Raw genomic sequence first — 22,548 nt, 5'->3', positions numbered from 1 at the left:
CGCCGCGGCTTGAACCCTGGACCTTTCACATGCCAAGCGAACGCTCTACCAACTGAGCTACGCCCCATGCACGACCAAATTGCGCTATTCCCCATTCTTTGCGACTCAGATGCGCACGGACACGATGGTTGGTTGGTTTGTAGCGGTGAAGGGATCAGAGTACAAAGGCGCGGACCCGTTCATATACACAAAAGTTCCAAGTAGTTTCGATGCTCTGGTATTACAAATGCAAATTCCGTCTGTTTTTAACGTCTTAAATTGAAAGAATCGTCACAAATTGCTCCTTTTTCACTCCTTGTCGACAATCATACAGCATCTGAGGTAACAAACACATCTCGATCCCCATTGTGCACTCCATTATTCATGCCAACTCAGTGCCTCGCTCTTTACTACTGTGTACCAATTTTGTCGTCCAACTGCGAAACACTGGGCCACAACAAGTTTCCGCGTCTCCATTGCACTGCGCACACTACGAAATGCTCCCCAAACTTGGCACTCACCCTCGCAGCCGACTTTTCCGACTTTCCACGACGCTCACGCAACGCTCACGCTAGTGACAGCATTATTTATAGTTCGACGTCGCGCCAAAGCGAATGAGCACATTTCGCCTACGGCTTAGGCCGCCCTCCTAGTGTGGCTGCTCGGTGTCTGCAGGCAGCGAGGGTCTGCAAGCTTCCTGTGTTCGCACCTATGTCACCTGTGCTTGCTTGTCAGAGACAGACTATCGCAAAACATACAACTCACTCCATGAATTGATTGCTATGGCATCTGTTATCAGCAGTCACAACTAGCAACACCAGTAGCAGCTGACTGCACGCAAAGAATAGGAATGTGCAGTGGGATTTACGTGAACTCGGCGCAAGGCAGATCTTTCCGACATAGGCTTGAGAATCTTACGGGAACACTTGTACTGTTTCTAAATTAAGTGTAGGCGTGGGAGGAGGGTGCTTCCTGCGCACTAATAACTGCGCGCTTGTCAATTGTGGATGCTAATCATTCGCTTGTATCTTCCTAGACACATCTGCTGGTTGTGAATTATTCCTCTTGCATGGCAAGGTGCGCATGTAGGTGTGTTAAAAATTCTGGAGGCACTGGGTATTGATCCCAGTACCTCTCGCATACTAAGCGAGCGCTCTACCATCTGAGCTACGCCCGCCCCCCCCCCCCCCCCCCGAAGACTAATGGTGCTACATACAGCCATATAGACGACACAGACCCTTGCACTCCCATTATTCAGCAGACAAACACTACTCTCTATGTATCCGTTAGGGTGTCTTTCAGATTTCGTGCATTCTGTATCGAATCGTAGTTGGCCACAATGAAAGTGGCACGTATAACGTCGAAAATAGAATTCGGACACCGTTCTGAGTAAGACCAAGGTGTTGTCCACCCTCTAGACTTCAATGAGGTTAAGCCGCGATACCTAACACAGATCTGCACTCGATGACACCTCGATAACAGCCGGTCCCCACACTTACATCTTGCTCTCCTTACGTCAGTATACATCATATCAGTCTGTGACGCTGGCTTTGCAAAATCTTGCGTTCCTTTAGGTTCGCCGCGACCAACACTTACCATGCACTGACCACAAAAAATGGAGGCGCCGCGGCTTGAACCCTGGACCTTTCACATGCCAAGCGAACGCTCTACCAACTGAGCTACGCCCCATGCACGACCGAACTGCGCTATTCCCCATTCTTTGCGACTCAGATGCGCATGGACACGATGGTTGGTTGGTTTGTAGCGGTGAAGGGAGCAGAGTACAAAGGCGCGGACCCGTTCATATACACAAAAGTTCCAAGTAGTTTCGATGCTCTGGTATTACAAATGCAAATTCCGTCTGTTTTTAACGTCTTAAATTGAAAGAGCCGTCACAAATTGCTCCGTTTTCACTCCTTGTCGACAATCATACAGCACCTGAGGTAACAAACACATCTCGAGCCCCATTGTGCACTCCATTATTCATGCCAACTCAGTGCCTCGCTCTTTACTACTGTGTACCAATCTTGTCGTCCAACTGCGAAACACTGGGCCACAACAAGTTTCCGCGTCTCCATTGCACTGCGCACACTATGAAACGCTCCCCAAACTTGGCACTCACCCTCGCAGCCGACTTTTCCGACATTCCACGACGCTCACGCTAGTGACAGCATTATTTATAGTTCGACGTCGCGCCAAAGCGAATGAGCACATTTCGCCTACAGCTTAGGCCGCCCTACTAGTGTGGCTGCTCGGTGTCTGCAGGCAGCGTGGGTCTGCAAGCTTCCTGTGTTCGCACCTATGTCACCTGTGCTTGCTTGTCAGAGACAGACTATCGCAAAACATACAACTCACTCCATGAATTGATTGCTACGGCATCTGTTATCAGCAGTCACAACTAGCAACACCAGTATCAGCTGACTGCACGCAAAGAATAGGAATGTGCAGTGGGATGTACGTGAACTCGGCGCAAGGCAGATCTTTCCGACATAGGCTTGAGAATCTTACGGGAACACTTGTACTGTTTCTAAATTAAGTGTAGGCGTGGGAGGAGGGTGCTTCCTGCGCACTAATAACAGCGAGCTTGTCAATTGTGGATGCTAATCATTCGCTTGTATCTTCCTAGACACATCTGCTGGTTGTGAATTATTCCTCTTGCATGGCAAGGTGCGCATGTAGGTGTGTTAAAAATTCTGGAGGCACTGGGTATTGATCCCAGTACCTCTCGCATACTAAGCGAGCGCTCTACCATCTGAGCTACGGCCATCCCCCCGAAGACTAATGGTGCTACATACAGCCATATAGACGACACAGACCCTTGCACTCCCATTATTCAGCAGACAAACACTCCTCTCTATGTATCCGTTAGGGTGTCTTTCAGCTTTCGTGCATTCTGTATCGAATCGTAGTTGGCCACAATGAAAGTGGCACGTATAACGTCGAAAATAGAATTCGGACACCGCTCTGAGTAAGACCAACGTGTTGTCCACCCTCTAGACTTCAATGAGGTTAAGCCGCGATACCTAAGACAGATCTGCACTCGATGACACCTCGATAACAGCCGGTCCCCACACTTACATCTTGCTCTCCTTACGTCAGTATACATCATATCAGTCTGTGACGCTGGCTTTGCAACATCTTGCGTTCCTTTCGGTTCGCCGCGACCAACACTTACCATGCACTGACCACAAAAAATGGAGGCGCCGCGGCTTGAACCCTGGACCTTTCACATGCCAAGCGAACGCTCTACCAACTGAGCTACGCCCCATGCACAACCAAACTGCGCTATTCCCCTTTCTTTGCGACTCAGATGCGCACGGACACGATGGTTGGTTGGTTTGTAGCGGTGAAGGGAGCAGAGTACAAAGGCGGGGACCCGTTCATATACACAAAAGTTCCAAGTAGTTTCGATGCTCTGGTATTACAAATGCAAATTCCGTCTGTTTTTAACGTCTTAAATTGAAAGAGCCGTCACAAATTGCTCCTTTTTCACTCCTTGTCGACAATCATACAGCACCTGAGGTAACAAACACATCTCGAGCCCCATTGTGCACTCCATTATTCATGCCAACTCAGTGCCTCGCTCTTTACTACTGTGTACCAATCTTGTCGTCCAACTGCGAAACACTGGGCCACAACAAGTTTCCGCGTCTCCATTGCACTGCGCACACTATGAAACGCTCCCCAAACTTGGCACTCACCCTCGCAGCCGACTTTTCCGACATTCCACGACGCTCACGCTAGTGACAGCATTATTTATAGTTCGACGTCGCGCCAAAGCGAATGAGCACATTTCGCCTACAGCTTAGGCCGCCCTACTAGTGTGGCTGCTCGGTGTCTGCAGGCAGCGTGGGTCTGCAAGCTTCCTGTGTTCGCACCTATGTCACCTGTGCTTGCTTGTCAGAGACAGACTATCGCAAAACATACAACTCACTCCATGAATTGATTGCTACGGCATCTGTTATCAGCAGTCACAACTAGCAACACCAGTATCAGCTGACTGCACGCAAAGAATAGGAATGTGCAGTGGGATGTACGTGAACTCGGCGCAAGGCAGATCTTTCCGACATAGGCTTGAGAATCTTACGGGAACACTTGTACTGTTTCTAAATTAAGTGTAGGCGTGGGAGGAGGGTGCTTCCTGCGCACTAATAACAGCGAGCTTGTCAATTGTGGATGCTAATCATTCGCTTGTATCTTCCTAGACACATCTGCTGGTTGTGAATTATTCCTCTTGCATGGCAAGGTGCGCATGTAGGTGTGTTAAAAATTCTGGAGGCACTGGCTATTGATCCCAGTACCTCTCGCATACTAAGCGAGCGCTCTACCATCTGAGCTACGGCCATCCCCCCGAAGACTAATGGTGCTACATACAGCCATATAGACGACACAGAGCCTTGCACTCCCATTATTCAGCAGACAAACACTACTCTCTATGTATCCGTTAGGGTGTCTTTCAGGTTTCGTGCATTCTGTATCGAATCGTAGTTGGCCACAATGAAAGTGGCACGTATAACGTCGAAAATAGAATTCGGACACCGCTCTGAGTAAGACCAACGTGTTGTCCACCCTCTAGACTTCAATGAGGTTAAGCCGCGATACCTAAGACAGATCTGCACTCGATGACACCTCGATAACAGCCGGTCCCCACACTTACATCTTGCTCTCCTTACGTCAGTATACATCATATCAGTCTGTGACGCTGGCTTTGCAACATCTTGCGTTCCTTTAGGTTCGCCGCGACCAACACTTACCATGGACTGACCACAAAAAATGGACTCGCCGCGGCTTGAACCCTGGACCTTTCACATGCCAAGCGAACGCTCTACCAACTGAGCTACGCCCCATGCACGACCAAACTGCGCTATTCCCCATTCTTTGCGACTCAGATGCGCACGGACACGATGGTTGGTTGGTTTGTAGCGGTGAAGGGAGCAGAGTACAAAGGCGCGGACCCGTTCATATACACAAAAGTTCCAAGTAGTTTCGATGCTCTGGTATTACAAATGCAAATTCCGTCTGTTTTTAACGTAATAAATTCAAAGAGCCGTCACAAATTGCTCCTTTTTCACTCCTTGTCGACAATCATACAGCACCTGAGGTAACAAACACACCTCGAGCCCCATTGTGCACTCCATTATTCATGCCAACTCAGTGCCTCGCTCTTTACTACTGTGTACCAATCTTGTCGTCCAACTGCGAAACACTGGGCCACAACAAGTTTCCGCGTCTCCATTGCACTGCGCACACTACGAAACGCTCCCCAAACTTGGCACTCACCCTCGCAGCCGACTTTTCCGACTTTCCACGACGCTCACGCAACGCTCACGCTAGTGACAGCATTATTTATAGTTCGACGTCGCGCCAAAGCGAATGAGCACATTTCGCCTACGGCTTAGGCCGCCCTACTAGTGTGGCTGCTCGGTGTCTGCAGGCAGCGAGGGTCTGCAAGCTTCCTGTGTTCGCACCTATGTCACCTGTGCTTGCTTGTCACAGACAGACTATCGCAAAACATACAACTCACTCCATGAATTGATTGCTACGGCATCTGTTATCAGCAGTCACAACTAGCAACACCAGTATCAGCTGACTGCACGCAAAGAATAGGAATGTGCAGTGGGATTTACGTGAACTCGGCGCAAGGCAGATCTTTCCGACATAGGCTTGAGAATCTTACGGGAACACTTGTACTGTTTCTAAATTAAGTCTAGGCGTGGGAGGAGGGTGCTTCCTGCGCACTAATAACAGCGAGCTTGTCAATTGTGGATGCTAATCATTCGCTTGTATCTTCCTAGACACATCTGCTGGTTGTGAATTATTCCTCTTGCATGGCAAGGTGCGCATGTAGGTGTGTTAAAAATTCTGGAGGCACTGGGTATTGATCCCAGTACCTCTCGCATACTAAGCGAGCGCTCTACCATCTGAGCTACGGCCATCCCCCCGAAGACTAATGGTGCTACATACAGCCATATAGACGACACAGACCCTTGCACTCTCATTATTCAGCAGACAAACACTACTCTCTATGTATCCGTTAGGGTGTCTTTCAGGTTTCGTGCATTCTGTATCGAATCGTAGTTGGCCACAATGAAAGTGGCACGTATAACGTCGAAAATAGAATTCGGACACCGCTCTGAGTAAGACCAACGTGTTGTCCACCCTCTAGACTTCAATGAGGTTAAGCCGCGATACCTAAGACAGATCTGCACTCGATGACACCTCGATAACAGCCGGTCCCCACACTTACATCTTGCTCTCCTTACGTCAGTATACATCATATCAGTCTGTGACGCTGGCTTTGCAACATCTTGCGTTCCTTTAGGTTCGCCGCGACCAACACTTACCATGCACTGACCACAAAAAATGGAGGCGCCGCGGCTTGAACCCTGGACCTTTCACATGCCAAGCGAACGCTCTACCAACTGAGCTACGCCCCATGCACAAACAAACTGCGCTATTCCCCATTCTTTGCGACTCAGATGCGCACGGACACGATGGTTGGTTGGTTTGTAGCGGTGAAGGGAGCAGAGTACAAAGGCGCGGACCCGTTCATATACACAAAAGTTCCAAGTAGTTTCGATGCTCTGGTATTACAAATGCAAATTCCGTCTGTTTTTAACGTCTTACATTGAAAGAGCCGTCACAAATTGCTCCTTTTTCACTCCTTGTCGACAATCATACAGCACCTGAGGTAACAAACACATCTCGAGCCCCATTGTGCACTCCATTATTCATGCCAACTCAGTGCCTCGCTCTTTACTACTGTGTACCAATCTTGTCGTCCAACTGCGAAACACTGGGCCACAACAAGTTTCCGCGTCTCCATTGCACTGCGCACACTACGAAACGCTCCCCAAACTTGGCACTCACCCTCGCAGCCGACTTTTCCGACTTTCCACGACGCTCACGCTAGTGACAGCATTATTTATAGTTCGACGTCGCTTCAAAGCGAATGAGCACATTTCGCCTACAGCTTAGGCCGCCCTACTAGTGTGGCTGCTCGGTGTCTGCAGGCAGCGAGGGTCTGCAAGCTTCCTGTGTTCGCACCTATGTCACCTGTGCTTGCTTGTCAGAGACAGACTATCGCAAAACATACAACTCACTCCATGAATTGATTGCTACGGCATCTGTTATCAGCAGTCACAACTAGCAACACCAGTATCAGCTGACTGCACGCAAAGAATAGGAATGTGCAGTGGGATTTACGTGAACTCGGCGCAAGGCAGATCTTTCCGACATAGGCTTGAGAATCTTACGGGAACACTTGTACTGTTTCTAAATTAAGTGTAGGCGTGGGAGGAGGGTGCTTCCTGCGCACTAATAACAGCGAGCTTGTCAATTGTGGATGCTAATCATTCGCTTGTATCTTCCTAGACACATCTGCTGGTTGTGAATTATTCCTCTTGCATGGCAAGGTGCGCATGTAGGTGTGTTAAAAATTCTGGAGGCACTGGCTATTGATCCCAGTACCTCTCGCATACTAAGCGAGCGCTCTACCATCTGAGCTACGGCCATCCCCCCGAAGACTAATGGTGCTACATACAACCATATAGACGACACAGACCCTTGCACTCCCATTATTCAGCAGACAAACACTACTCTCTATGTATCCGTTAGGGTGTCTTTCAGGTTTTTCGTGCATTCTGTATCGAATCGTAGTTGGCCACAATGAAAGTGACACGTATAACGTCGAAAATAGAATTCGGACACCGCTCTGAGTAAGACCAACGTGTTGTCCACCCTCTAGACTTCAATGAGGTTAAGCCGCGATACCTAAGACAGATCTGCACTCGATGACACCTCGATAACAGCCGGTCCCCACACTTACATCTTGCTCTCCTTACGTCAGTATACATCATATCAGTCTGTGACGCTGGCTTTGCAACATCTTGCGTTCCTCTAGGTTCGCCGCGACCAACACTTACCATGCACTGAGCACAAAAAATGGAGGCGCCGCGGCTTGAACCCTGGACCTTTCACATGCCAAGCGAACGCTCTACCAACTGAGCTACGCCCCATGCACAACCAAACTGCGCTATTCCCCATTCTTTGCGACTCAGATGCGCACGGACACGATGGTTGGTTGGTTTGTAGCGGTGAAGGGAGCAGAGTACAAAGGCGCGGACCCGTTCATATACACAAAAGTTCCAAGTAGTTTCGATGCTCTGGTATTACAAATGCAAATTCCGTCTGTTTTTAACGTAATAAATTGAAAGAGCCGTCACAAATTGCTCCTTTTTCACTCCTTGTCGACAATCATACAGCACCTGAGGTAACAAACACATCTCGAGCCCCATTGTGCACTCCATTATTCATGCCAACTCAGTGCCTCGCTCTTTACTACTGTGTACCAATCTTGTCGTCCAACTGCGAAACACTGGGCCACAACAAGTTTCCGCGTCTCCATTGCACTGCGCACACTACGAAACGCTCCCCAAACTTGGCACTCACCCTCGCAGCCGACTTTTCCGACTTTCCACGACGCTCACGCTAGTGACAGCATTATTTATAGTTCGACGTCGCGCCAAAGCGAATGAGCACATTTCGCCTACGTCTTAGGCCGCCCTACTAGTGTGGCTGCTCGGTGTCTGCAGGCAGCGAGGGTCTGCAAGCTTCCTGTGTTCGCACCTATGTCACCTGTGCTTGCTTGTCAGAGACAGACTATCGCAAAACATACAACTCACTCCATGAATTGATTGCTACGGCATCTGTTATCAGCAGTCACAACTAGCAACACCAGTATCAGCTGACTGCATGCAAAGAATAGGAATGTGCAGTGGGATTTACGTGAACTCGGCGCAAGGCAGATCTTTCCGACATAGGCTTGAGAATCTTACGGGAACACTTGTACTGTTTCTAAATTAAGTGTAGGCGTGGGAGGAGGGTGTTTCCTGCGCACTAATAACAGCGAGCTTGTCAATTGTGGATGCTAATCATTCGCTTGTATCTTCCTAGACACATCTGCTGGTTGTGAATTATTCCTCTTGCATGGCAAGGTGCGCATGTAGGTGTGTTAAAAATTCTGGAGGCACTGGGTATTGATCCCAGTACCTCTCGCATACTAAGTGAGCGCTCTACCATCTGAGCTACGAACGCCCCCCCGAGGACTAATGGTGCTACATACAGCCATATAGACGACACAGAGCCTTGCACTCCCATTATTCAGCAGACAAACACTACTCTCTATGTATCCGTTAGGGTGTCTTTCAGGTTTCGTGCATTCTGTATCGAATCGTAGTTGGCCACAATGAAAGTGGCACGTATAACGTCGAAAATAGAATTCGGACACCGCTCTGAGTAAGACCAACGTGTTCTCCACCCTCTAGACTTCAATGAGGTTAAGCCGCGATACCTAAGACAGATCTGCACTCGATGACACCTCGATAACAGCCGGTCCCCACACTTACATCTTGCTCTCCTTACGTCAGTATACATCATATCAGTCTGTGACGCTGGCTTTGCAACATCTTGCGTTCCTTAAGGTTCGCCGCGACTAACACTTACCATGCACTGACCACAAAAAATGGAGGCGCCGCGGCTTGAACCCTGGACCTTTCACATGCCAAGCGAACGCTCTACCAACTAAGCTACGCCCCATGCACAACCAAGCTGCGCTATTCCCCATTCTTTGCGACTCAGATGCGCACGGACACGATGGTTGGTTGGTTTGTAGCGGTGAAGGGAGCAGAGTACAAAGGCGCGGACCCGTTCATATACACAAAAGTTCCAAGTAGTTTCGATGCTCTGGTATTACAAATGCAAATTCCGTCTGTTTTTAACGTCTTAAATTGAAAGAGTCGTCACAAATTGCTCCTTTTTCACTCCTTGTCGACAATCATACAGCACCTGAGGTAAGAAACACATCTCGAGCCCCATTGTGCACTCCATTATTCATGCCAACTCAGTGCCTCGCTCTTTACTACTGTGTACCAATCTTGTCGTCCAACTGCGAAACACTGGGCCACAACAAGTTTCCGTGTCTCCATTGCACTGCGCACACTACGAAACGCTCCCCAAACTTGGCACTCACCCTCGCAGCCGAATTTTCCGACTTTCCACGACGCTCACGCAACGCTCACGCTAGTGACAGCATTATTTATAGTTCGACGTCGCGCCAAAGCGAATGAGCACATTTCGCCTACGGCTTAGGCCGCCCTCCTAGTGTGGCTGCTCGGTGTCTGCAGGCAGCGAGGGTCTGCAAGCTTCCTGTGTTCGCACCTATGTCACCTGTGCTTGCTTGTCAGAGACAGACTATCGCAAAACATACAACTCACTCCATGAATTGATTGCTACGGCATCTGTTATCAGCAGTCACAACTAGCAACACCAGTAGCAGCTGACTGCACGCAAAGAATAGGAATGTGCAGTGGGATTTACGTGAACTCGGCGCAAGGCAGATCTTTCCGACATAGGCTTGAGAATCTTACGGGAACACTTGTACTGTTTCTAAACTAAGTGTAGGCGTGGGAGGAGGGTGCTTCCTGCGCACTAATAACTGCGCGCTTGTCAATTGTGGATGCTAATCATTCGCTTGTATCTTCCTAGACACATCTGCTGGTTGTGAATTATTCCTCTTGCATGGCAAGGTGCGCATGTAGGTGTGTTAAAAATTCTGGAGGCACTGGCTATTGATCCCAGCACCTCTCGCATACTAAGCGAGCGCTCTACCATCTGAGCTACGCCCCCCCCCCCCCCCCTTGAAGACTAATGGTGCTACATACAGCCATATAGACGACACAGACCCTTGCACTCCCATTATTCAGCAGACAAACACTACTCTCTATGTATCCGTTAGGGTGTCTTTCAGGTTTCGTGCATTCTGTATCGAATCGTAGTTGGCCACAATGAAAGTGGCACGTATAACGTCGAAAATAGAATTCGGACACCGTTCTGAGTAAGACCAAGGTGTTGTCCACCCTCTAGACTTCAATGAGGTTAAGCCGCGATACCTAAGACAGATCTGCACTCGATGACACCTCGATAACAGCCGGTCCCCACACTTACATCTTGCTCTCCTTACGTCAGTATACATCATATCAGTCTGTGACGCTGGCTTTGCAACATCTTGCGTTCCTTTAGGTTCGCCGCGACCAACACTTACCATGCACTGGCCACAAAAAATGGAGGCGCCGCGGCTTGAACCCTGGACCTTTCACATGCCAAGCGAACGCTCTACCAACTGAGCTACGCCCCATGCACGACCAAACTGCGCTATTCCCCATTCTTTGCGACTCAGATGCGCATGGACACGATGGTTGGTTGGTTTGTAGCGGTGAAGGGAGCAGAGTACAAAGGCGCGGACCCGTTCATATACACAAAAGTTCCAAGTAGTTTCGATGCTCTGGTATTACAAATGCAAATTCCGTCTGTTTTTAACGTCTTAAATAGAAAGAGTCGTCACAAATTGCTCCTTTTTCACTCCTTGTCGACAATCATACAGCACCTGAGGTAACAAACACATCTCGAGCCCCATTGTGCACTCCATTATTCATGCCAACTCAGTGCCTCGCTCTTTACTACTGTCTACCAATCTTGTCGTCCAACTGCAAAACACTGGGCCACAACAAGTTTCCGCGTCTCCATTGCACTGCGCACACTACGAAACGCTCCATAAACTTGGCACTCCCCCTCGCAGCCGACTTTTCCGACTTTCCACGACGCTCACGCTAGTGACAGCATTATTTATAGTTCGACGTCGCGCCAAAGCGAATGAGCACATTTCGCCTACGGCTTAGGCCGCCCTCCTAGTGTGGCTGCTCGGTGTCTGCAGGCAGCGAGGGTCTGCAAGCTTCCTGTGTTCGCACCTATGTCACCTGTGCTTGCTTGTCAGAGACAGACTATCGCAAAACATACAACTCACTCCATGAATTGATTGCTACGGCATCTGTTATCAGCAGTCACAACTAGCAACACCAGTAGCAGCTGACTGCACGCAAAGAATAGGAATGTGCAGTGGGATTTACGTGAACTCGGCGCAAGGCAGATCTTTCCGACATAGGCTTGAGAATCTTACGGGAACACTTGTACTGTTTCTAAATTAAGTGTAGGCGTGGGAGGAGGGTGCTTCCTGCGCACTAATAACAGCGAGCTTGTCAATTGTGGATGCTAATCATTCGCTTGTATCTTCCTAGACACATCTGCTGGTTGTGAATTATTCCTCTTGCATGGCAAGGTGCGCATGTAGGTGTGTTAAAAATGGTGCTACATACAGCCATATAGACGACACAGACCCTTGCACTCCCATTATTCAGCAGATAAACACTACTCTCTATGTATCCGTTAGGGTGTCTTTCAGGTTTCGTGCATTCTGTATCGAATCGTAGTTGGCCACAATGAAAGTGGCACGTATAACGTCGAAAATAGAATTCGGACACCGCTCTGAGTAAGACCAACGTGTTGTCCACCCTCTAGACTTCAATGAGGTTAAGCCGCGATACCTAAGACAGATCTGCACTCGATGACACCTCGATAACAGCCGGTCCCCACACTTACATCTTGCTCTCCTTACGTCAGTATACATCATATCAGTCTGTGACGCTGGCTTTGCAACATCTTGCGTTCCTTTAGGTTCGCCGCGACCAACACTTACCATGCACTGACCACAAAAAATGGAGGCGCCGCGGCTTGAACCCTGGACCTTTCACATGCCAAGCGAACGCTCTACCAACTGAGCTACGCCCCATGCACGACCAAACTGCGCTATTCCCCATTCTTTGCGACTCAGATGCGCATGGACACGATGGTTGGTTGGTTTGTAGCGGTGAAGGGAGGAGAGTACAAAGGCGCGGACCCGTTCATATACACAAAAGTTCCAAGTAGTTTCGATGCTCTGGTATTACAAATGCAAATTCCGTCTGTTTTTAACGTCTTAAATTGAAAGAGCCGTCACAAATTGCTCCGTTTTCACTCCTTGTCGACAATTATACAGCACCTGAGGTAACAAACACATCTCGAGCCCCATTTTGCACTCCATTATTCATGCCAACTCAGTGCCTCGCTCTTTACTACTGTGTACCAATCTTGTCGTCCAACTGCAAAACACTGGGCCACAACAAGTTTCCGCGTCTCCATTGCAATGCGCATACTACGAAACGTTCCCCAAACTTGGCACTCACCCTCGCAGCCGACTTCTCCGACTTTCCAAGACGCTCATGCAACGCTCACGCTAGTGACAGCATTATTAATAGTTCGACGTTGCGCCAAAGCGAATGAGCACATTTCGCCTACGGCTTAGGCCGCCCTCCTAGTGTGGCTGCTCGGTGTCTGCAGGCAGCGAGGGTCTACAAGCTTCCTGTGTTCGCACCTATGTCACCTGTGCTTGCTTGTCACAGACAGACTATCGCAAAACATACAACTCACTCCATGAATTGATTGCTACGGCATGTGTTATCAGCAGTCACAGCTAGCAACACCAGTAGCAGCTGACTGCACGCAAAGAATAGGAATGTGCAGTGGGATTTACGTGAACTCGGCGCAAGGCAGATCTTTCCGACATAGGCTTGAGAATCTTACGGGAACACTTGTACTGTTTCTAAATTAAGTGTAGGCGTGGGAGGAGGGTGCTTCCTGCGCACTAATAACAGCACGCTTGTCAATTGTGGATGCTAATCATTCGCTTGTATCTTTCTAGACACATCTGCTGGTTGTGAATTATTCCTCTTGCATGGCAAGGTGCGCATGTAGGTGTGTTAAAAATTCTGGAAGCACTGGCTATTGATCCCAGTACCGCTCGCATACTAAGCGAGCGCACTACCATCTGAGCTACGCCCGCCCCCCCCGAAGACTAATGGTGCTACATACAGCTATATAGACGACACAGACCCTTGCACTCCCATTATTCAGCAGACAAACACTACTCTCTATGTATCCGTTAGGGTGTCTTTCAGGTTTCATGCATTCTGTATCGAATCGTAGTTGGCCACAATGAAAATGGCACGTATAACGTCGAAAATAGAATTCGGACACCGCTCTGAGTAAGACCAACGTGTTGTCCACCCTCTAGACTTCAATGAGGTTAAGCCGCGATACCTAAGACAGATCTGCACTCGATGACACCTCGATAACAGCCGGTCCCCACACTTACATCTTGCTCTCCTTACGTCAGTATACATCATATCAGTCTGTGACGCTGGCTTTGCAAAATCTTGCGTGCCTTTAGGTTCGCCGCGACCAACACTTACCATGCACTGACCACAAAAAATTGAGGCGCCGCGGCTTGAACTCTGGACCTTTCACATGCCAAGCGAACGCTCTACCAACTGAGCTACGCCCCATGCACGAGCAAACTGCGCTATTCCCCATTCTTTGCGACTCAGATGCGCACGGACACGATGGTTGGTTTGTTTGTAGCGGTGAAGGGAGCAGAGTACAAAGGCGCGGACCCGTTCATATACACAAAAGTTCCAAGTAGTTTCGATGCTCTGGTATTACAAATGCAAATTCCGTCTGTTTTTAACGTCTTAAATTGAAAGAGCCGTCACAAATTGCTCCGTTTTCACTCCTTGTCGACAATCATACAGCACCTGAGGTAACAAACACATCTCGAGCCCCATTGTGCACTCCATTATTCATGCCAACTCAGTGCCTCGCTCTTTACTACTGTGTACCAATCTTGTCGTCCAACTGCAAAACACTGGGCCACAACAAGTTTCCGCGTCTCCATTGCACTGCGCATACTACGAAACGCTCCCCAAACTTGGCACACACCCTCGCAGCCGACTTTTCCGACTTTCCACGACGCTCACGCTAGTGACAGCATTATTTATTAGTTCGACGTCGCGCCAAAGCGAATGAGCACATTTCGCCTACGGCTTAGGCCGCCCTCCTAGTGTGGCTGCTCGGTGTCTGCAGGCAGCGAGGGTCTGCAAGCTTCCTGTGTTCGCACCTATGTCACCTGTGCTTGCTTGTCAGAGACAGACTATCGCAAAACATACAACTCACTCCATGAATTGATTGCTACGGCATCTGTTATCAGCAGTCACAACTAGCAACACCAGTAGCAGCTGACTGCACGCAAAGAATAGGAATGTGCAGTGGGATTTACGTGAACTCGGCGCAAGGCAGATCTTTCCGACATAGGCTTGAGAATCTTACGGGAACACTTGTACTGTTACTAAATTAAGTGTAGGCGTGGGAGGAGGGTGCTTCCTGCGCACTAATAACAGCACGCTTGTCAATTGTGGATGCTAATCATTCGCTTGTATCTTTCTAGACACATCTGCTGGTTGTGAATTATTCCTCTTGCATGGCAAGGTGCGCATGTAGGTGTGTTAAAAATGGTGCTACATACAGCCATATAGACGACACAGACCCTTGCACTCCCATTATTCAGCAGACAAACTCTACTCTCTATGTATCCGTTAGGGTGTCTTTCAGGTTTCGTGCATTCTTTATCGAATCGTAGTTGGCCACAATGAAAGTGGCACGTATAACGTCGAAAATAGAATTCGGACACCGCTCTGAGTAAGACCAACGTGTTGTCCACCCTCTAGACTTCAATGAGGTTAAGCCGCGGTACCTAAGACAGATCTGCACTCGATGACACCTCGATAACAGCCGGTCCCCACACTTACATCTTGCTCTCCTTACGTCAGTATACATCATATCAGTCTGTGACGCTGGCTTTGCAACATCTTGCGTTCCTTTAGGTTCGCCGCGACCAACACTTACCATTCACTGACCACAAAAAATTGAGGCGCCGCGGCTTGAACTCTGGACCTTTCACATGCCAAGCGAACGCTCTACCAACTGAGCTACGCCCCATGCACGAGCAAACTGCTCTACTCCCCATTCTTTGTGTCTCAGATGCGCACAGACACGATGGTTGGTTGGTTTGTAGCGGTGAAGGGAGCAGAGTACAAAGGCGCGGACCCGTTCATATACACAAAAGTTCCAAGTAGTTTCGATGCTCTGGTATTACAAATGCAAATTCCGTCTGTTTTTAACGTCTTAAATTGAAAGAGCCGTCACAAATTGCTCCTTTTTCACTCCTTGTCGACAATCATACAGCACCTGAGGTAACAAACACATCTCGAGCCCCATTGTGCACTCCATTATTCATGCCAACTCAGTGCCTCGCTCTTTACTACTGTGTACCAATCTTGTCGTCCAACTGCAAAACACTGGGCCACAACAAGTTTCCGCGTCTCCATTGCACTGCGCATACTACGAAACGCTCCCCAAACTTGGCACACACCCTCGCAGCCGACTTTTCCGACTTTCCACGACGCTCACGCTAGTGACAGCATTATTTATTAGTTCGACGTCGCGCCAAAGCGAATGAGCACATTTCGCCTACGGCTTAGGCCGCCCTCCTAGTGTGGCTCCTCGGTGTCTGCAGGCAGCGAGGTTCTGCAAGCTTCCTGTTTTCGCACCTATGTCACCGGTGCTTGCTTGTCAGAGACAGACTATCGCAAAACATACAACTCACTCCATGAATTGATTGCTACGGCATCTGTTATCAGCAGTCACCACTAGCAACACCAGTAGCAGCTGACTGCACGCAAAGAATAGGAATGTGCAGTGGGATTTACGTGAACTCGGCGCAAGGCAGATCTTCCCGACATAGGCTTGAGAATCTTACGGGAACACTTGTACTGTTTCTAAATTAAGTGTAGGCGTGGGAGGAGGGTGCTTCCTGCGCACTAATAACAGCGCGCTTGTCAATTGTGGATGCTAATCATTCGCTTGTATCTTCCTAGACACATATGCTGGTTGTGAATTATTCCTCTTGCATGGCAAGGTGCGCATGTAGGTGTGTTAAAAATTCTGGAGGCACTGGGTATTGATCCCAGTACCTCTCACACACTAAGCGAGTGCTCTACCATCTGAGCTACGCAGGCCCCAACAGAAGACTAATGGTGCTACATACAGCCATATAGACGGCACAGACCCTTGCACTCCCATTATTCAGCAGACAAACACTACTCTCTATGTATCCGTTAGGGTGTCTTTCAGGTTTCGTGCATTCTGTATCGAATCGTAGTTGGCCACAATGAAAGTGGCACGTATAACGTCGAAAATAGAATTCGGACACCGCTCTGAGTAAGACCAACGTGTTCTCCACCCTCTAGACTTCAATGAGGTTAAGCCGCGATACCTAAGACAGATCTGCACTCGATGACACCTCGATAACAGCCGGTCCCCACACTTACATCTTGCTCTCCTTACGTCAATATACATCATATCAGTCTGTGACGCTGGCTTTGCAACATCTTGCGTGCCCTTAGGTTCGCCGCGACCAAAACTTACCATGAACTGACCACAAATGATGGAGGCGCCGCGGCTTGAACCCTGGACCTTTCACATGCCAAGCGAACGCTCTACCAACTGCGCTACGCCCCATGCACGACCAAACTGCGCTATTCCCCATTCTTTGCGACTCAGATGCGCACGGACACGATGGTTGGTTGGTTTGTAGCGGTGAAGGGAGCAGAGTACAAAGGCGCGGACCCGTTCATATACACAAAAGTTCCAAGTAGTTTCGATGCTCTGGTATTACAAATGCAAATTCCGTCTGTTTTTAACGTCTTAAATTGAAAGAGCCGTCACAAACTGCTCCGTTTTCACTCCTTGTCGACAATCATACAGCACCTGAGGTAACAAACACATCTCGAGCCCCATTGTGCACTCCATTATTCATGCCAACTCAGTGCCTCGCTCTTTACTACTGTGTACCAATCTTGTCGTCCAACTGCAAAACACTGGGCCACAACAAGTTTCCGCGTCTCCATTGCACTGCGCATACTACGAAACGCTCCCCAAACTTGGCACACACCCTCGCAGCCGACTTTTCCGACTTTCCACGACGCTCACGCTAGTGACAGCATTATTTATTAGTTCGACGTCGCGCCAAAGCGAATGAGCACATTTCGCCTACGGCTTAGGCCGCCCTCCTAGTGTGGCTGCTCGGTGTCTGCAGGCAGCGAGGGTCTGCAAGCTTCCTGTGTTCGCACCTATGTCACCTGTGCTTGCTTGTCACAGACAGACTATCGCAAAACATACAACTCACTCCATGAATTGATTGCTACGGCATCTGTTATCAGCAGTCACAACTAGCAACACCAGTAGCAGCTGACTGCACGCAAAGAATAGGAATGTGCAGTGGGATTTACGTGAACTCGGCGCAAGGCAGATCTTTCCGACATAGGCTTGAGAATCTTACGGGAACACTTGTACTGTTTCTAAATTAAGTGTAGGCGTGGGAGGAGGGTGCTTCCTGCGCACTAATAACAGCACGCTTGTCAATTGTGGATGCTAATCATTCGCTTGTATCTTCCTAGACACATCTGCTGGTTGTGAATTATTCCTCTTGCATGGCAAGGTGCGCATGTAGGTGTGTTAAAAATGGTGCTACATACAGCAATATAGACGACACAGACCCTTGCACTCCCATTATTCAGGAGACAAACACTACTCTCTATGTATCCGTTAGGGTGTCTTTCAGGTTTCGTGCATTCTGTATCGAATCGTAGTTGGCCACAATGAAAGTGGCACGTATAACGTCGAAAATAGAATTCGGACACCGCTCTGAGTAAGACCAACGTGTTGTCCACCCTCTAGACTTCAATGAGGTTAAGCCGCGATACCTAAGACAGATCTGTACTCGATGACACCTCGATAACAGCCGCTCCCCACACTTACATCTTGCTCTCCTTACGTCAGTATACATCATATCAGTCTGTGACGCTGGCTTTGCAACATCTTGCGTGCCTTTAGGTTCGCCGCGACCAACACTTACCATGCACTGACCACAAAAAATTGAGGGGCCGCGGCTTGAGCCCTGGACCTTTCACATGCCAAGCGAACGCTCTACCAACTGAGCTACGCCCCATGCACGACCAAACTGCGCTATTCCCCATTCTTTGCGACTCAGATGCGCACGGACACGATGGTTGGTTGGTTTGTAGCGGTGAAGGGAGCAGAGTACAAAGGCGCGGACCCATTCATATACACAAAAGTTCCAAGTAGTTTCGATGCTCTGGTATTACAAATGCAAATTCCGTCTGTTTTTAACGTCTTAAATTGAAAGAGCCGTCACAAATTGCTCCGTTTTCACTCCTTGTCGACAATCATACAGCACATGAGGTAACAAACACATCTCGAGCCCCATTGTGCACTCCATTATTCATGCCAACTCAGTGCCTCGCTCTTTACTACTGTGTACCAATCTTGTCGTCCAACTGCAAAACACTGGGCCACAACAAGTTTCCGCGTCTCCATTGCAGTGCGCATACTACGAAACGTTCCCCAAACTTGGCACTCACCCTCGCAGCCGACTTTTCCGACTTTCCACGACGCTCACGCTAGTGACAGCTTTATTTATAGTTCGACGTCGCGCCAAAGCGAATGAGCACATTTCGCCTACGGCTTAGGCCGCCCTCCTAGTGTGGCTGCTCCGTGTCTGCAGGCAGCGAGGGTCTGCAAGCTTCCTGTTTTCGCACCTATGTCACCTGTGCTTGCTTGTCAGAGACAGACTATCGCAAAACATACAACTCACTCCATGAATTGATTGCTACGGCATCTGTTATCAGCAGTCACAACTAGCAACACCAGTAGCAGCTGACTGCACGCAAAGAATAGGAATGTGCAGTGGGATTTACGTGAACTCGGCGCAAGGCAGATCTTTCCGACATAGGCTTGAGAATCTTACGGGAACACTTGTACTGTTTCTAAATTAAGTGTAGGCGTGGGAGGAGGGTGCTTCCTGCACACTAATAACAGCACGCTTGTCAATTGTGGATGCTAATCATTCGCTTGTATCTCCCTAGACACACCTGCTGGTTATGAATTATTCCTCTTGCATGGCAAGGTGCGCACGTAGGTGTGTTAAAAATTTTGGAGGCACTGGGTATTGATCCCAGTACCTCTCGCATACTAAGTGAGCGCTCTACCATCTGAGCTACGCCCGCCCCCCTGAAGACTAATGGTGCTACATACAGTCATATAGACGACACAGAGCCTTGCACTCCCATTATTCAGCAGACAAACACTACTCTCTATGTATCCGTTAGGGTGTCTTTCAGGTTTCGTGCATTCTGTATCGAATCGTAGTTGGCCACAATGAAAGTGGCACGTATAACGTCGAAAATAGAATTCGGACACCGCTCTGAGTAAGACCAACGTGTTGTCCACCCTCTAGACTTCAATGAGGTTAAGCCGCGATACCTAAGACAGATCTGCACTCGATGACACCTCGATAACAGCCGCTCCCCACACTTACATCTTGCTCTCCTTACGTCAGTATACATCATATCAGTCTGTGACGCTGGCTTTGCAACATCTTGCGTGCCTTTAGGTTCGCCGCGACCAACACTTACCATACACTGACCACAAAAAATGGAGGCGCCGCGGCTTGAACCCTGGACCTTTCAGATGGCAAGCGAACGCTCTACCAACTGAGCTACGCCCCATGCCCGACCAAACTGCGCTATTCCCCATTCTTTGCGACTCAGATGCGCACGGACACGATGGTTGGTTGGTTTGTAGCGGTGAAGGGAGCAGAGTACAAAGGCGCGGACCCGTTCATATACACAAAAGTTCCAAGTAGTTTCGATGCTCTGGTATTACAAATGCAAATTCCGTCTGTTTTTAACGTCTTAAATTGAAAGAGCCGTCACAAATTGCTCCGTTTTCACTCCTTGTCGACAATCATACAGCACCTGAGGTAACAAACACATCTCGAGCCCCATTGTGCACTCCATTATTCATGCCAACTCAGTGCCTCGCTCTTTACTACTGTGTACCAATCTTGTCGTCCAACTGCAAAACACTGGGCCACAACAAGTTTCCGCGTCTCCATTGCAATGCGCATACTACGAAACGTTCCCCAAACTTGGCACTCACCCTCGCAGCCGACTTTTCCGACTTTCCACGACGCTCACGCTAGTGACAGCTTTATTTATAGTTCGACGTCGCGCCAAAGCGAATGAGCACATTTCGCCTACGGCTTAGGCCGCCCTCCTAGTGTGGCTGCTCCGTGTCTGCAGGCAGCGAGGGTCTGCAAGCTTCCTGTTTTCGCACCTATGTCACCTGTGCTTGCTTGTCAGAGACAGACTATCGCAAAACATACAACTCACTCCATGAATTGATTGCTACGGCATCTGTTATCAGCAGTCACAACTAGCAACACCAGTAGCAGCTGACTGCACGCAAAGAATAGGAATGTGCAGTGGGATTTACGTGAACTCGGCGCAAGGCAGATCTTTCCGACATAGGCTTGAGAATCTTACGGGAACACTTGTACTGTTTCTAAATTAAGTGTAGGCGTGGGAGGAGGGTGCTTCCTGCGCACTAATAACAGCACGCTTGTCAATTGTGGATGCTAATCATTCGCTTGTATCTTCCTAGACACACCTGCTGGTTATGAATTATTCCTCTTGCATGGCAAGGTGCGCACGTAGGTGTGTTAAAAATTTTGGAGGCACTGGGTATTGATCCCAGTACCTCTCGCATACTAAGTGAGCGCTCTACCATCTGAGCTACGAACGCCCCCCTGAGGACTAATGGTGCTACATACAGCCATATAGACGACACAGAGCCTTGCACTCCCATTATTCAGCAGACAAACACTACTCTCTATGTATCCGTTAGGGTGTCTTTCAGGTTTCGTGCATTCTGTATCGAATCGTAGTTGGCCACAATGAAAGTGGCACGTATAACGTCGAAAATAGAATTCGGACACCGCTCTGAGTAAGACCAACGTGTTGTCCACCCTCTAGACTTCAATGAGGTTAAGCCGCGATACCTAAGACAGATCTGCACTCGATGACACCTCGATAACAGCCGCTCCCCACACTTACATCTTGCTCTCCTTACGTCAGTATACATCATATCAGTCTGTGACGCTGGCTTTGCAACATCTTGCGTGCCTTTAGGTTCGCCGCGACCAACACTTACCATACACTGACCACAAAAAATGGAGGCGCCGCGGCTTGAACCCTGGACCTTTCACATGCCAAGCGAACGCTCTACCAACTGAGCTACGCCCCATGCACGACCAAACTGCGCTATTCCCCATTCTTTGCGACTCAGATGCGCACGGACACGATGGTTGGTTGGTTTGTAGCGGTGAAGGGAGCAGAGTACAAAGGCGCGGACCCGTTCATATACACAAAAGTTCCAAGTAGTTTCGATGCTCTGGTATTACAAATGCTAATTCCGTCTGTTTTTAACGTCTTAAATTGAAAGAGCCGTCACAAATTGCTCCGTTTTCACTCCTTGTCGACAATCATACAGCACCTGAGGTAACAAACACATCTCGAGCCCCATTGTGCACTCCATTATTCATGCCAACTCAGTGCCTCGCTCTTTACTACTGTGTACCAATCTTGTCGTCCAACTGCAAAACACTGGGCCACAACAAGTTTCCGCGTCTCCATTGCAATGCGCATACTACGAAACGTTCCCCAAACTTGGCACTCACCCTCGCAGCCGACTTTTCCGACTTTCCACGACGCTCACGCTAGTGACAGCTTTATTTATAGTTCGACGTCGCGCCAAAGCGAATGAGCACATTTCGCCTACGGCTTAGGCCGCCCTCCTAGTGTGGCTGCTCCGTGTCTGCAGGCA

At 49.0% G+C, this 22,548-nt stretch overlaps 2 non-coding genes across 2 annotated transcripts; both read right to left on the bottom strand.

The window, feature by feature from the left end:
• Nucleotides 1-14,179: 14,179 nt before the first annotated feature.
• On the bottom strand, nucleotides 14,180-14,252 carry Trnaa-ggc (transfer RNA alanine (anticodon GGC)). Its single transcript has one exon. It is a non-coding gene; the product is annotated as a tRNA-Ala (tRNA).
• Nucleotides 14,253-15,668: 1,416 nt separating this feature from the next.
• Nucleotides 15,669-15,741, bottom strand: Trnaa-ggc (transfer RNA alanine (anticodon GGC)). Its single transcript has one exon. It is a non-coding gene; the product is annotated as a tRNA-Ala (tRNA).
• Between the last annotated feature and the right edge of the window lie 6,807 nt (nucleotides 15,742-22,548).

Source organism: Schistocerca gregaria, chromosome 10 (assembly GCF_023897955.1).
Source record: "Schistocerca gregaria isolate iqSchGreg1 chromosome 10, iqSchGreg1.2, whole genome shotgun sequence".
In the NCBI taxonomy this organism is placed as follows: domain Eukaryota; kingdom Metazoa; phylum Arthropoda; class Insecta; order Orthoptera; family Acrididae; genus Schistocerca; species Schistocerca gregaria.
The sequence above is the reverse complement of the archived record's forward strand: the minus strand, read 5'-3'. Positions and strand labels throughout refer to the sequence as shown.